At 36.5% G+C, this 17,143-nt stretch overlaps 1 protein-coding gene and 1 long non-coding RNA gene across 5 annotated transcripts in view; both read left to right on the forward strand.

The window, feature by feature from the left end:
- The window catches only part of LOC126830306 (glycogenin-1), a 280,407-nt gene that overhangs the window by 24,994 nt on the left and 238,270 nt on the right, over positions 1-17,143 (forward strand). The window lies entirely within an intron of this gene.
- On the forward strand, positions 11,580-16,918 carry LOC126830712 (uncharacterized). The gene is made up of 3 exons (XR_007683936.2): positions 11,580-12,376; positions 12,809-13,708; positions 14,002-16,918. It is a non-coding gene; the product is annotated as an uncharacterized LOC126830712 (long non-coding RNA).

A 17,143-nucleotide genomic window follows, 5' to 3' on the forward strand; every position in this document is an offset into this window, starting at 1 on the left:
AACATCTGTTTCACCGAAGTGATCTTGAAAAATAATCCCCGGATAATGACGGGCATTTCAGATACCTACCGTCGTATGAATCCTGAAAAATAATATTTCGCCGTATCGCAACAGGTCAGTACTAAAACTAACACTAATTACAGTATTTCAACATTGTGCTGCAAAACTGAACGATGACCAACAACTAAACACATCGTAATATCTGAACATCGCACGTGAAATTAGATGTTTGACAACAAAATTTAACACCTTGCGTAATTGGACACCTTGACTGATTTTAATCATGGCTCGGAAAATTGAACAGTCCAACTAATTATTGAACCTTCGTGCTAATTAGATGGGACGCTTATAATTCAACACGTGTCGAGAAACTAAACACTAGTTAATTAGACGCTTGGTAATCAAAATTAAACAGTGAGATTGAAATTCGATAGATGTACAAATTGAGCACTATTCAATAACAATTTCATTAATAAATAACGTCACTACACAGCCACTAAACGACTCACCTCATAGTCCTGGTACACTTTCCTTCCCCAGTTCATATAATTCCTATTTTATAAATATTTTATCATGAATAGTGTCTAACGTCTTCCTTTGCATATGATTTAGCTTATTTTCCGAACACGCCAATTCTCAGCACCAATTTCATTAAAATTACATTGCCTACAATCGAGCGATCCTCAATGCAAAACTTTCAACTTGTAATATAGTCCCTTTCCTGCAGGTTGGTTTCACCATAACAGAATTGCCCTGTGATATAACAGATCAAAGAATAAAACTGCACGTAGTCACTTTTTCGACACATGTTATCTTCAGTTGTTCAGACTACCTGGCACCTCAAATAACCCAACGTTAAAAGAAAGCATGCAGTGTCCACCTTACAACAGGTTCCATTCATTTATGATTTATTTTATAATTTATTACACAGTTTTGACCACAATGTGTTTCAATTCGCATTTTGGTATTCTAAATTGATTCTTATACGGAATTCTTATATTTAGTTCCATTTTGTGTGTGGAAATTAAATCAACGATTAGTTTTAAAATTAATTATGATGCAGAAATAATATCAATCTCAGGGGCGGATCCAGAGGGGGGGGTTTGGGGGGTCGACCCCCCCCCTGCTCAGCTACATAAAAAATTTTTGTAAATCAAAACTTTTTATGAGAAATGTTTGTCTACCGTGTGCTTTATCCTTTATCGTCAGATGTGGGACAGGATGGGCACTCAAAGCGCGAGATAATGATATAGACATTATTTGATATCACAATTGATGCTTTGCATCCATGAAATTGAATCACAATGTCATTGTATTAATTCATAATAAAAATTGACGTCAAACGAGATGTTGAATTTCTCTGTTTAAAAAGCTCAATGTGTGTGTATATACGCCATAATGACGATAGAGGCAATGCGTGTGTGTGTGTGAGGGGGGGGGGGATACATTATCTCAGGAACCTGGGAAACCCCCTCCTGCAAAAATTCCTGGATCCGCCCCTGAATCCAATTGTATTTTGGCAAGTCATTAAGTTGTCAATATGTAATTGTAAAATACCTTTTATTTATCCATCTAAAAATTTATATTCAGATTTCATATCAAGTCAATTAAATGTTGTCTAAACATTAAAATCATAACAGCAATTAACAAACAATACGAGTATACTTTATTACAAAAACATCAGTGAAGTATTCTAAAAATCTAAAATCATAACAGCAATTAAATAGCAATATGAATATGCTTCACTACAAAACCATGTGTCTGGATTAGGGGAGTAATTGAACAATAGGTAGTGGCCATTCAAAGAATCTAACGACAGACATTTATGACTGTTGTATATTCCATGCGATGGTGGTGTAATTACACGTCTGTGAGCGATATGGTTTCAGACGGAACCGAGACAGGTGGCTAGAATTTGTGATATAAGCAGCCGTTCATTCAAAGAATATAATCTAAATTGTAATGACGAGCATTTATGACTGTATATTCCAAGCGACGGCATAGACTATGGTTTCGGATGGAACAGAGACAGCTAGGACGTGGCTGGAATTTGTCATTTACAAAACAATAACAGTAGGTCATTCAAATAATATAATCTGATAGCGCTGATTAAATTTTAAACTTTTGTGTAAATATGTTTTTATATTTTGTGTTTATAAACAATACGCGGATTAGGTTTTAGACTTGGATGTGAGGTATCCCGAATGTTAGTGTGTAAACTGATAAGTGTTATATGTGCAATATATGTGCATATAGGTTGTAGAGGAACTTTCCATGTACTTGGATATTAAATATTTTAATGACCCTGCTTGTTTTGCTTTTGTTTTTTGGTAGAAATACTCGATTTTATTGTGACAAGACTAATTATAAACTAGATACGATATATGTCCATTGTTTTGTTATTTTCTAATAAATAAAATGTGAGTTTTATCTACGCCGGGAAAATTGTCAATTCATTGTAAATCGACTTCCCAATGGACGTCGGCAATACCGAAGAATGGACGATATTCAACAAATATGCAATTCATTCGAGAATTTTAGACACTATACTCAGATTCTAAATCTGAACATAGTTTCTAAAATTGGGAGACAGGAATTAAATATTTCACACGAAAACAAACGCCTTAAGTTTTCTACATGACACTGGGCAAACTAATTACAAGACATGAAAAGTAAACGGCATTGCATTACTACTCACCTGTAAGTTACTAGACGGCTCTCGGTTAAGTGGTAATTTGACGTAAAATCTAAACACCTTAAATTATTAAACACTCTGTTCATTTCTTGACAACGTCTGGGAAAATAAACACCTTGTCTCTAAACTAAACCCCTTTCAAATCTAAATGGTAGTGTTAATTTCTAAAAAACACCCCGAGAAACTGGACGGTCTTAAAGCAGACAATTTTTGTCAGAAGTAAACAGTGTTTCTTAATCAACACGGTAGCACAAACTGGGCGGTTTTTGGTGAATCTTGACGGAATTTAACACATTCTTGACGGAAATCTTATTACCATGTACGGTTCCATGCATACTATGGGCGTAGTAACTGAGGTTAAATTTTGGCGCGAAAAGTGCATGGGATTCGTTGACATGCATATCAAATACATGTGATCATACGTGGAGTTCCTGATTCCGTTTGGTGAGTGATTAAACTGTCAATGTAATTGTAAAATACCTTTATTATAAAGAAGTTAAGTGATGTTAAGACATTAAAACCTAATCTTATCACAACCGTTTATCCATCGAATAACATATATTCAGATTTCATATCAAGTCAATTAAATGTTGTTTAAACGCCAATCAACAAATAATACGAGGCTACTTTATTACAAAAACATCGGTGAACAAAGCTAATTGATTATTTGGTAAATAATAACAAGCCAACAGTGAGGCTGATGTCCCCCGCCGAAATCCCAAAATAAATAGATGATACATATGTACATATTAATTAATCGCACATTTATTTTTTTCAAAAGTATTAAGCGATTAAACTGATTATCAACTATAGACTAAGTTTCATCACTCTCTACCAGATAGAATCAAGATTATCTTGTCCCAAAGCATCGACCAATGAAATCGATAAACTCTGCTTAGCTTTTGCTCGAAATTTTAATCGTTGAACTCAGTCAAGACATTCACCTAATGAACATCTACATCAAGTTTAAACATTCTACCTCAATTAAAAGCAGAGTTGTTATGTTCCAAAGGCTTGACCAATCAAATAACTTATCTCTCCTTAGCCTAAGCAGAAAATTCTCATCATCGACTTAGTCATGGTAATGATATAATGAATCTATACTTGTTGTTTCATCACTCTCACTTAATTATAACCAAAGTTATCGTGCCCCAAAGCATCAACCAATCAGATTGCTTATCTCTGCTTACCGTAAGCAGACAATGTTTATCATCGAACTAGATCAAGGCATTCACCTTATGAACACCTACACCGAGTTCGAACATTCTACCTCAATTAGAAGGAGAGTTACTGTGTTCCATAGTCTCGGCCAGTCAAATTGCTTATCACTCTGCTTACCCTGAGCCCATTATCGAACTTAGTCAAGCTATTGATGTGATAAAACTATACACCAAGTGTCCTCACTCTCACTAAATTAGAACTAAAGTTATCGTGACCCAAAGCATCAACCAGTCAAATTGGTTATCTCTGCTTACCCAAAGGAGAAATTGCTCATCTTCGAACCCAATAGTATTCACCTAACAGACACCTACGCCAAGTGTGAACATTTTAGCTCAATTAGAATGAGAGTTAGTGTGTTCCAAAGTCTTGACCAATCAAACGGATTTTCGCTCTGCTTACCCTGAGCAGAAAATGCTCATTATCGAACTTAGTTAAGGTATTGATGTATAATAAAACTATACACCAAATTTCATCACTCTCACATAATTAGAACTAAATCAAATTGCTTATCTCTGCTTACCCTATGCTCATCTTCAAACACCATCAAGGCATTGACCTATTAAAACACCTACACCAAGTTTGAACATTCTACCTCAATTAGAAGGAGAGTTATTGTGTTCCAAAGTCTTGACCAATCAAACTGATTTTTGCTCTGCTTACCCTGAGCAGAAAATGCTCATTATCAAACTTAATCAAGGTATTGATGTAATGAAACTATACACCAAATTTCATCACTTTCACCTTAATTAGAACTAAAGTTATCGTGTTCCAAAGCATCAACCAATCAAATTGCTTATCTCTGCTTACCCTAAGCAGAATATGCTCATCTTCAAACTCCATCAAGGCATTGATCTAATAAACACCTACACCAAGTTTGAACATTCTAGCTCAATTAGAAGGAGAGTTAACGACACTACACTTGCCATATTATTATTGTCCCCCGATTTTCGAAGAAAGCAGGGGACTATTAAAATGGGTTCATCTGTCTGTCTGTCCGTCACACTGTTCGGTGAATGTCTTGACTGAGTTCAATTATTAACATTTCGAGCTAAAGCTAAGCAGAGCTAAGCAATGTCATTGGTCAATGTTTTAGAACAAGATAACTTTGATTCTATCTGATAGAATGATGAAACTTAGTGTATTATTGATAATCAGTTTGATTGCTTGATACTTTTGAAAAAAATAAGGGTGTGATAAATTAAAATGTGTCATCTATTTATTTTGGGATTTCGGAGGGGGACATCAGATTCACTGTTGGCTTGTTAATACACAAAGATAGTTAGATGACCCTTCTCAATCTGTTATTTGATTTAGATGGTTAACAACAAAATTTATTTGTACTGTTAATTCTAACGTATATTGAGTTATTTTTTTGTATTTCATTTTTAAGGTTTATTTCAAAATAATGAAGTCAAATCCATGTGCAAAAAGAAAGGCGCCGTACGATAGCTACAGGAAAACTGATCGTCATTTACAAATCGCGTTTCAATCATGTTTGACTTTTATGATACATTATGCATGACCACATCTTTTTACTCCTGTACTCTTTTACTCGGGGAAATTAGAACCACAGTACTCCTCTGATGGAAATGTCTCTCGAATCGTTTGTACTCCTGCTCCATAGGCAGTACCTTAATGTCACATGACCTCTGTAGCATACCATGCTTGTTGTTATGGATGCTGACATATTGTATTTCCCTCTATACTGGATAAACCATATAATATGGAATTAAGATGTTAATATTTAACAATTGGCGACGAGGATGAAATATTAATGCACGAAGATGTCTCAACACAGAGTATTTGAAGTGTTTTTACCAACTGACGAGAGTATTGCCTGTTTTTAGCCAGAATTTGGCAGTATTTCATCGCTTTTGACCTGGACGATAATCGAGACAACGGGGCAAAATGTAAGGCGATTTTACTGAGCAACATTGTTGCAAAAGTCTTCAAGACTCTGACAGATTTGGCATTTCCCAATCGCCTGATAGCAGAGCTTCTTAAGAAACATTACAAGTCAAAAACGGAATTTGTAGGGGCTGACAACTTGGACCAAAATTTGAGAGACACATTTTTGCTGGAATTAGTAACGAAAGCACTCAGAAGAAACTGTTGACACAAGAAAATAATTGTACTTTTGCAAAGGCTTTGGACATCGCTCTTTCGCAGATCTGGCAGCCTCCCTATCAACGACCTTCTTATCGCAGACGTTGTGAACGATGTGGCATGTCAAACCACTGCACGAATGACTGCAAATACGCTAATGCTACATATTACAAATGTTAACAAGGGGGACACCTATGTTCAGAATGGAAACAACGATCACCTCAGTCACAGAAGAAACCTAGTAGTAGGAATCGGAAGAAGAAATATTACAAACTTCATCAATCCTCTTCTAAAGTAAACATGTTGATACCGGTACAGACGACAAAGATTCTGATGGTTTTATTGGATCAATTCTGAAAGTGCACATAAAATGGGCTTGGGAACTTTTGGATACATGTAGCCAATGGTTACTATATCAAGTTCACACCAATCTGATTGAAATTAATTCAGTTATCTTCACTCAAAGTCGTAAAAATAGACCTCTCGTAAAAATGACTTTGCCAATTATCGGAAACACTCTTAATCCCCTCAGACGCCACTTTCAAAACAAGGGCACGTAACCTAATTTTTACTCACATGTGCTCGGATGTTATGGCCGACACTTGTAACCATCTTTCAGTGTATTATTTATGGATGATTAAATGGTAATAGCTTATTAAGTACAAAATGACCATTTAGTGACTATAAATGTTTGAAAATGATATAAGGCTTGGTGTGTATATAAATATTGTGGTGTAATTGTCGAGATATTTGGAAATATTTATTTATGGTGGGGCACCCTACTATTCACACTGACCAATTTCCTATACCAACACCAGAAGAGGTATTTAGTAAATTGGTTGGTGGAAAGAAGTTCAGCAAAATAGACTTAAAGTGCGCCTACCAACAGATGTGACTGGATGAGAAGTCACAGGAACTCGTTATGATGAATACAATACAAGGGTTGTTTAGATATACACGTCTACCTTATGGAATTTCGTCTAGTCCAGCCATATGGCAGCGATTTATCAAACAATTGATGGTACATGCGCAATTGTGGACAATGTTCTAGTTACCGGGAAGGACGACAAAAAACATTTGCATAATTTGGAAAACGTATTCAAACGATTTAGCAAGTATAATCTACAAGTTAAGGCTGAAAAATGTTGCTTCATGAGAGAAAGTGTTGTATATATGGGACGTAAACTATCTGAGCAGGGTATGCAACCTACGGAAGATATGGTGAAAGCTATACATAAGGCTCCGACACCAACCAACGATACGGAGCTTCGCTCATGGTTGGGTATGGTGAATTTCCATGCACAGTTTCTAGCAAACCTATCATCGAAGATATTCTCTTTAAATGAACTGTTAGGCAATAAACCATGGAAGTGGTCGCAGAAGTGTGAATGTGCCTTTAACGAGATCAAGGAACTTATTAGCTCAGAGAAACTTTTAGCTCATTAAGATGCAACATTAACATTAACGCTTGCAACAGACGCATCGCCTTACGGATTAGGTGCCGTTATATTTCATACAGACAGAAATGGTAAACAGTGACCTATAGCGTATGCATCACATAGTCTGAATAAACCTGAAAAGGGTTACGCCCAGTTGGATAAAGAGGCTTTATCAGTTATCTTTGGATTAAAAAGATTCCGAACGTATTTGTATGGTCGTTTCTTCCGGATTCTATCAGATCATGGATCACCTCAACGTATCCTGGGACCAAAGACTGCAATCCCGACTCTTACAGCACAACGCTTACAACGGTGGGCAATACAGTTATCTGCTTTCGATTACGAACTCCATTATATTTCGTCAAAGGATAATGTCTTTGCAGATGCTTTATCAAGGTTACCATTGCCTTGTACGGGTAAATCGTGTGATCTTGAAGAGACTGTTTTCAATACACGTGAAAAGATTCTTGATAGTTTCCCAGTGACAAGTAAAGAGATCAGGCCTGCTACATGCGTTGATAAGGTTACCTCTCGAGTTTTAGATTTTATTCAGAATGGATGGTCGATAGAGGTTCAAGATGAACGCTCGAAACCTTATTTTCAACGGAAGCAGGAAACTGACGATGGAGCAAGATTGTATTTTATGGGGATTAAGAGTGTTCCAGAGAAATATCAACAAGATCTTCTAAACGAGCTACACGCATCTCATCCAGGTATGGTTTGTATGAAGGAGTTGGCACGAAGCTACGTATGGTGGCCCAACATCACTCAAGAGATAGAAACTTTAGTACTTCATTGCTCAAGCTGTCAACAAACACGCAACTCTCCATCAGTTGCTCCCTTAATGCCCTGGATATGGCCTAGTGCACCGTGGTATAGTGTTCACATCGATTACGCTGAGAAAAATGGACAAAATTTTCTAATCATTGTTGACTTATATTCTAAATGGCCAGAAGTGATTACATGAAAAGTACAACTTCAACCGCAACGATTACTGCATACGAGACTTATTCAGTAAATATGGCATACCGTATCAAATTGTGATGGATAACGGAACTGAGTTTGTTAGTGAGGAGTTTGAAACACTATTAAAGAGCAGTGTCAAACAAGTAAGAGTCTCACCAAATCATGCAGCCAGAATTGGTGCAGAGGAACGCATGGTTCAGTCGTTCATACGTGGACTTGCTGCTAGTAAATCTAGTGGCCGGACCTTACAATAAATTATTGACGCATTTCTACTCGCATATCGTTCTACACGACCCGCCACTACCGGATTTACTCCTTCCAAACGCCCTTTCCATCCGTCCGTCGTCCACAATTTCTTGTGAACGCTCTAACACCAAAACTTATGATCCGATTGTTTTAAAATTGATATGTTGTTCACATTGGTGAGATGAAGAAGCCTATTTAATTTCAATAATTTCCTTTTATTACATCTAGAGTTATGGCACTTATATCACTTTGTTGGACATTGTGAAAAGGTTATCATCCGATCTTTGTGAAATTTATGTACATTATTTAAATTAGTGAAACGAAGAAGCCTATTGAATTTCAGCAATTTCCGTTTATTACATCTAGAGTTATGGCCCTTGTTTCACTTTATTGAACCTTGTGAACGCTATAACGTCAAAAGTTATCATTCGATCTTTCTGAAATTTATATGCATTATTTAAAATAGTGAAACCACGAAGCCTATTGAATTTCAACAATTATTAATAATTACCTCTAGAGTTATGGCCCTTGTTTCACTTTGTTCAAACTTGTTAATGCTCGATTGATGAAAGTTATCATCCAATATGTATGAAATTTATATGCATCATTAAAATTTGTGAAACAGAGGTCTATTGAATTTCAGCAATTTCTATCAGTTATTTCTAGATTTATGGCCCTTGTTTTACTTTTACAATTTCTGTAAACTACTTCCAAAGTTGAGGCCCTTGTTTCAGTTTGTAAAACCTTGTGAACCCTTGTGACAAAAATTATAATCTGATCTGTATGGAACTGTCTTGTAAAGGCCCCCAATTACCTACAAAGGAATAAATATGCGACAAATCTTGTCGACCGCTCAGACAATTTAGCTGCTGTGGGCGTATGTTTCATTGCCTGGCAACCTATCTTTAGGACTTGAGTTAAGGACAAGATTATCGCTTGTAAAACCTAATTTGGAAGAAAAAGTTTGAAATAAACAAAGTGATCAAAAATTACATCATGATAAGAGATCCTGGTCTAGTCAAAGATTTAAGGAAGAAGGAGACATGGTGGCCAGGAACTGTCACAGAAAGGACAGCGCCGAAATCATATGTGATGCGGCATAGCTAATTGAGTCGGTTGTCGCAAAGCTAGCTTCCGAGAAAGAGTGCAATAATGGTTCAGTAGGTCAAAATTTTCAAAATTCACATTTCCTCATTAAAAGTCACATAAGTACCTCTTTCGTCGATTAGAAGTTTAATTTTCATGAAAAGAACATCTTTAGTGTTCAAAAATCGCATTTTGTAAAAGGCAATCCGTAAAAAAGTCATTAATTATCTCGGAATAAAGCAAAACAATCGTTCATTTAGTTGCTGTTTTTGTAAAATATCCAAGCGGGGAATTCCCAACATACGGGTATTAGTATAAAGAGGGGACTTCCCCTTGCTATCTGTGGCACTCATTATAATAATTCTACGTCATTATGAGCTAAAAAAAGACCGGGAATCCTCATAACTTTTATAAACAATCTCCGGTGTTGTCATGCTAAGGTCACCATGACCCTTAAATCCCGGTCTCCGATTGGTCGATTGCCTTTCTGCGATGTAATTCAAGATGACAGCTCCCATTGTTGTGAAATCAATCTCTTCAAAACATTGAATTTTTTACGTATTGTGAATAAACTGTTGATAAATTTTGAATGAATATTCTTAAGAACATTAGATAGTATTGTTATATAGTGACCGTTGAGTCACGCGCAGTACATTGTGGGATGTATTCAAGATGACAGCACCCATGGTATGAAAACAACAGTTTTTCTGTACCGTATTGTGCATAAACTATTGATAAATTTTGAATGAATATTCTTTTAAAGAACATTAGGTAGCATCGTTATATTGACCGTTTTTTACATATTGTGAATAAACTATTGATAAATATTGAATGAATATTCTTAAGAACATCAGGTAGTACTTATCGTTATAAGTTATAGGCCTATAGTATTGACATACGTGAATATGGCTCTTTCCAAGGAGCGAAAAGTAGCCGATAGTCTGAATCAGTTGTCGGCTAGTAATTTGCATGGTGCTGCTAGTGCATCGCAGTGGAATGAGTTGATGTCCACATACTTCTGTGACGGTGAAGGCAGTGACTTGGGTGATTCAGAGGATGACGATGGCTTAGATGAAATGGAAATTGATGACAAATCTGAAAATGTAGGCCTACACGACCAGGGTGACACTGACAGTGTGAATGAAAATGTCGTTGATGTCAATGATGATGATCAGCATCAAGACCCCTTGGTTGTTGATGAGATGCAGTAAATGAAATGCAGGAGTTGCGTCCTAGTCCTGATAAAGAACAGGAGTATGAGATGATCAAAAACTTCACCTGCGAATGTAAACTAAATGATGGGAAACCATGTTACACTGTTCTGAGTTCGGACTCTGTCTATGAATTGAGAATGTGTATGTCGGCCCTCACTGATTTTGAGAAAGATCTAATTCTCCTTGGGAAAATCAGCTGGTTTTTTTCCAACGGGAACTCCACACGCTGTTCGAAAAGGAAAGAACAAAAACAGAGACAACACCAGTGTACAAGTTACTTCATGCACAGACATCGAATATGCCGTGACACATTCAAGTTCATTCGTTGGTAATGTGGAGTTTTTTATTTCAAAGTAAATTACAATATTTTCAATAATATTCAAAATTAAAAACACGAATTAGAATTCAATATTGATAAATTATAGTTATGCTGTTTAATCTTGTCATGAAACTATAGGATCCTAATATCCAATATGATTATAAATTATTAACATTTTATAATCAGTACACAAATGAAATAGTGTACTATGGTTTTGGGTACCATATTATCCAGCGTGGTTTCCCCTTGTCAGTGATGCAGGACGGAAGGCCTGACAAGGACAGCTGTCTAGTCATTCGGATGGGACGAAAAACTGAGGTCCCGTGTACACATTGGCATGCACGTAAAAGATCCCTTGGCAGTTGGAATTCGATATAAGAGTAGGTCATAGTGCCGCTGCTCGGGCAAAATTTCCCTCATAGCACACTGTATGGCATATGCCCGTCTTCATTAGCCCAGTTTGGAGCAGAACAGTAGGACGTTAAACCCCATTTCATTTCATTTCATTTAATAGAATTAAACAACTTGTCCAACTTGTCTTTTAGCAAGTTCTATCGCCATTTCGCTGATACATTGTCATGTGTAGAAAGCGACCTTCACCGATCATGTCTTTACATCCGTATAGGAACATAAAAATTAATGGTAATCATTAAGAGTAGGCCTACTAAAGTTATGATATTTTGATAAAAACTGATGAAATGTGAAAGATCTTATTGTCAATAGGCCTACAGTATAGTTAGTTCCTGATCTCCTGGCAACTTTTGTTACAAAGTTTTTAACCTTTTCATCTTTTATTTCAGTATCAGTCAGAATAAACTCACAGCCATACTCAAGCACTATAAAGAAGAAGGATTGACCCTTCGGTTCAAGAAAAGTGGTGGTAGGCGTGCTACAGATCCAAGGCTACTGACGCATGAAGACGTGACTCGTGTTATATCTTTCATAATAAATTTCGCAGAGGCCCATTCAGTATCACTAGCAGGGAGAGTTCCAGGCTATAAACGGTTTGATATAAAGCTCCTGCCGTCCCATTACTCCAAGACCAGTATCTTTAAACTGTACACATCTGCAATGGAAACAGCAGGTATGTATCTGAGTCGTCTGTATGTTCAGGGTTGGCGGCTACACTAGGGCTGTGCACATTGTATCTTAAGCTCTGTCATTGAGTCAACTAGCGTGATTTCGATTTCCCGGTTGTACGTCACAAGGAGTAGGATTACCTGTCTAACCTCGTGGGTTTACACTGGGTCCTCCATGTTTCCTCCCACTACTAAAGACCCCTACGTGGAAGCGAATTATTGAAATAAAATTGAACCATGTGTTAATCCCGAAATGACCTAGTTTGTGTTGAGTGGACGTCAAACCCCATTTTTATCCCTCTCTTGTTTTTATACCACATCAACCCGTGCAGCGCTGGGTCATCCACTAGTATGATTCGGCTAGTGTGTCTGCCACTTTAGGAATACATGTATTTTCATACTGTCCAAGATAATCATTATTATCATTACTTTTTCAGGTCACCGAGCTGTCAAGACACGATCTTTCAGAAGTTTATGGGGGACACTGCTGCCATACATCGTACAATCTCGGCCAATGACAGACTTGTGCTGGGTATGTCAACGTAACAACTCGGCTGTGTATCGAAGTGCAAATATGTCTGATGAGGAGAAGTCGAAGCGTATCCATGCGCAAGAGTTCCACATCAAGAGGGTCACCCTGGAGCGATCTCTCTATCAGGACATGGTTCATGCTTCTAAGGAAACTATACAGGATACTGGATTAGTGCTGGGGAAAAACGCACCGAACTCTAGGAATCTAATAATGCATTATTCTTTTGATTACGCACAGCAGGTGCATTACCCTTCAAACCCCATGCAGCCAGGCCCACTTTACTTCCTCACTCCAAAGAAATGTGGCTTGTTTAGTGTTACCTGCGAAGGCTTGCCACAGCAAGTAAACTATCTTATTGATGAGGGTATGTGCATTTCGAAGGGTTCCAATGCAGTCATAAATTTAAAATTTCTTGATACGATTGGACTCAGAAAAATGCACATGCAATTGCACTGTGACAATTGTAGTGGGCAAAAAACAAGAATAACATGATGCTGTGGTGTCTGTTGAGGCGAGTTCTTTGTGGACTGCACAATACTATATCCCTCAACTTCCTTATAACTGGACATTCAAAATTTGCTCCTGATTGGTGTTTTGGTTTGATTAAACAAAGGTACAAGAGGACAATGGTGTCCTGTTTGGATGACATCGTTGATGTTGTAACTTCAAGTACTAAGAAAGTCAATATTGCCCAGAAAGTTGGCAGTGAAGGTGGGAAGATTTTTGTACCTCGGAGGGACTGGAATACATACCTAAGACCATTTTTCAAATCACTACCTGGAATTAAAAAAACACAACATTTCAGGTGAGTACACAAGCTACATGTAATTATACTATGTCAGTCTTGTTTGAAATTAAGATCAGCGCAACAGTGAGATGGCAGGTGTACATGATCCTGAAGCCATTCTTCCTGGAATTTTAAAGCACATTAAAAAGCATGTATTCAGGTGAGTAGGCGAGTCTGATTTGAAATTAAGATCAGCATTCTGCTACTGAATTAAAACATTGAAAGGAATGTGATGGAATGAAATTGCTTGAAATCTGAAGAAAATGTTTTGCTTAAAACTCACCCTGGTCATCGAAATTCTGTCTTTCCAGGTTTGATTCTGAGCATCCCGGCTGCGTTTTCTACAAGGAATTTTCAGACTCTGGGGAACAGATGGTCTGTCTCCTAAAGAACCTGACTGGCCGTCCTCCTCTTGAGCGACCGAATCAACTGCTGCCTACTGGCCTCGATGACAAACGCCAGAACTACTTGTTCAAGTCCATCCGAGAGTTTTGCACCATGCCAGTAAATAAAGTTGCAGAGGAATAAAGTGACAAAGAGGAGCCATTGGAACCTGCAGCTGGCCAAGAGTCGTAAAGACCCATGTGTCTGGACATTCTTGGACAACTGGACCTCCCTTGTGCTTGTGTGTGAAATGCTGAAACATGTCCCATTCATGAAACTATCTTGTTTGATTTCAAGTTTTAGTACTTTTGATTTTTGATTATAATATTTTCCAAATATTTTTATTCCAGAAATCTGTTTAAGACAAAAAAGGTTGGGGGGTGGTTGCTTACTGCTTGACTGTTTTGTTCTTAATTATCCTAAAAGTAAATTAGTCTGTAAATCAGATGAGGTTGTTTAACGTGTATGTTTATTTCCAGAGTGAATACCGGTATATCAAACAATATATCAATAAAAACAATTATTGTATATAGAATAAAATATTAATAAAGTTAATGAATAGTTAATAAGTTAATAAGATGTCTATCTTTGTATGCTTTATTGTAAATTGTACATATACATATATTGTCACATGCATTATTTAAAGAAATGAAATTATAAAACGAGAACTAAAAAATATGACACAGTATTAAATGTAACGTTACTTACCTGAAAGTAATTTAGTCTTGAAATCAGATGAGAGTGTTCAACATGTATGTTTATTTCCAGAGTGAATATACATGTAGATGTTGTTGTTCTAGGTGTTTAATGTCTGCTTCCACCAAAGGTGATATCACAGATAATTTGTCTTACTTTTATTATCTTAGTGCATGTGAAGAGTCTTTTCTGTGGGAGTAAACCCATGAGTGTGAGAAGGTGCCCCTATCTCCAAGCCACATATACTCACACCAGGGATCGAAACCACAATTGCAAGCCAGAGGTGACCGACCAGCTAGAGTTCGAAGCGTGATACTCTAGGCCATCCCATCCCATCTATATATGTTGCACCCTGCTGAGTTTATATACATATTGGAAATTAGATCTGATTTAGAGCATCTTAAGTTTAAACAATTAAAGATACATTATGTAAGATTTAGATAAAGAGCTGGCCATTCTTGCTATAATAGCTCACAAATAGATAATACAAAATAAAAATATTGAATATTTCATGCAAATTACTCGATTCTGAGTCAAGTTATCACTGTTTGTTGTAGTTTTGACTAGATGTGTGCATTGTTGTAACCAGGGCACTGGTATATTCAAGACATGGCCTGGCTTTCCGATTTTTAAATTTAATTTTTAAATGACGAACCAATCTAATCTAGTTAAAATCTTGAGTATCTGATGGTATCAAGAGTTGATTTGGTCTTGTTTTGTTAATAAATGCCTAATTAATATTTTATATAACATTTAAGGCCAAAAGAAAGACCTGCAATAGGCATTTTAGCTCTTACGTAATGCATGTTAAACACAATAGCTTTAATTAGACAGCTGGACAAGGTATGGTCTTGTCGTTAATTATAAGAGTACAACAGTGAGTGAGCTTAAATTATATATCTCTAGACTTTAAGGTAATTAAAACAATGAATTTACAAATGAAATGAAATGGGGTTTAACCTTATTTATTTTACAACTAGTCCAGCAAGCCTGAGGTTTGATTAACGTCTATAATGAATGAATATGTGTAGTAATAATAAAATTAAAATATATAATATTTCACAAGTAATGTTGCATGTTCATGTAGAGTTATAATTTACTCAATTACAGATGTATAAGCTTGCATCCTGATGTTGATGAGGTGCGAGATAAAATTATACTGTTTGAATTTTAAAAGTTGACCGAAACACATTAAATGTTATTAATACAATAAAAGGACTTTTGTTTTAGTCTGGATTAACCTAGCCTACTACTTACTAGACTAGCTCGATATACGGTACTACGTACTCGAGATAAGATTTTGTTTACATTTTAAACAGTAGTGAAATTAACACAATAAATTAAACGAGAATTCAACAGTCCGTGCACGAAGTGCCGTCAGTCAGTGCCAATACGGCGATGATTTAATATTTGTAAGTTGAGTGTTCGTTAACCCGTCCACAAGCAAACCTGTCCACAGTTAAGGTAATACCGGTACTTGACTTGTATATTATTTAATTGATTAGAAAAGATCAGTTTTACTCATTGGTTGTTTATATTGTTTTATTTACCTAATAATCAACTAGCTTGGCTCGCCATCACGACAGCGATTAGTTCGAGTTCAAATTCTTTATTCCGTTAAGCCAAAGACTCATCAGGTATAACATATAGTACAAACAAATAAATAAATACAATATGTACAAAAACAATATAGTTCACCGATGTTTTTGTAATAAAGAACAATAGTATTGTTTGTTGATTAGCGTTATGATTTTAGACAAAATGGTAAGTTCACCAATGTTTTTGTAATAAAGTAGACCCGTATTGTTTGTTAATTGACTTTATCCCATGATTTAAAAAATTGGCGATGGTTAATATTGGGTCAAAAATAATTCCTTAAATTGCGCCGGAGCCCCTTTTAGATAAATTGAATTCGCATAAAAACAACAAAGAGTGGCTCGTGCGATTTTATTCTTTGATCTTTGATACACGGGACATTTCTGTTATTCAAACAAATCTGCACGAGAATGACAACATACAAGTTGACAGTTACCATTGATTTGGGGTTCATGTAGAATAGGCTCTTCTATCGAGCCTACAGTTATTCTTTTCTAAAATAAAATGAGTGCCTTGGATTTTTGTGTGGATTTGATAGCGGTTATACTTAACTAATATTCTCTGACATCGGAGACTTGTGTCGCGTTCATTTCATTTTTGCGGTAAGTACGAGCTTCTTATGTCTGATTTGAAAGCGCATTCGACTCCCGTTGCAAGTTCTATTTGTCTTATTTCTATTTGTAAGACCGGTAACCTAAATACCGTTATAGTTTGCAATTTTAAAGTCTATCTTTGCCATGATTCGAGAGTAATTCTTAACTATGCACTCTAAACATG

The sequence above is a fragment of the Patella vulgata genome, chromosome 1 (assembly GCF_932274485.2).
Source record: "Patella vulgata chromosome 1, xgPatVulg1.2, whole genome shotgun sequence".
In the NCBI taxonomy this organism is placed as follows: Eukaryota; Metazoa; Mollusca; class Gastropoda; family Patellidae; genus Patella; species Patella vulgata.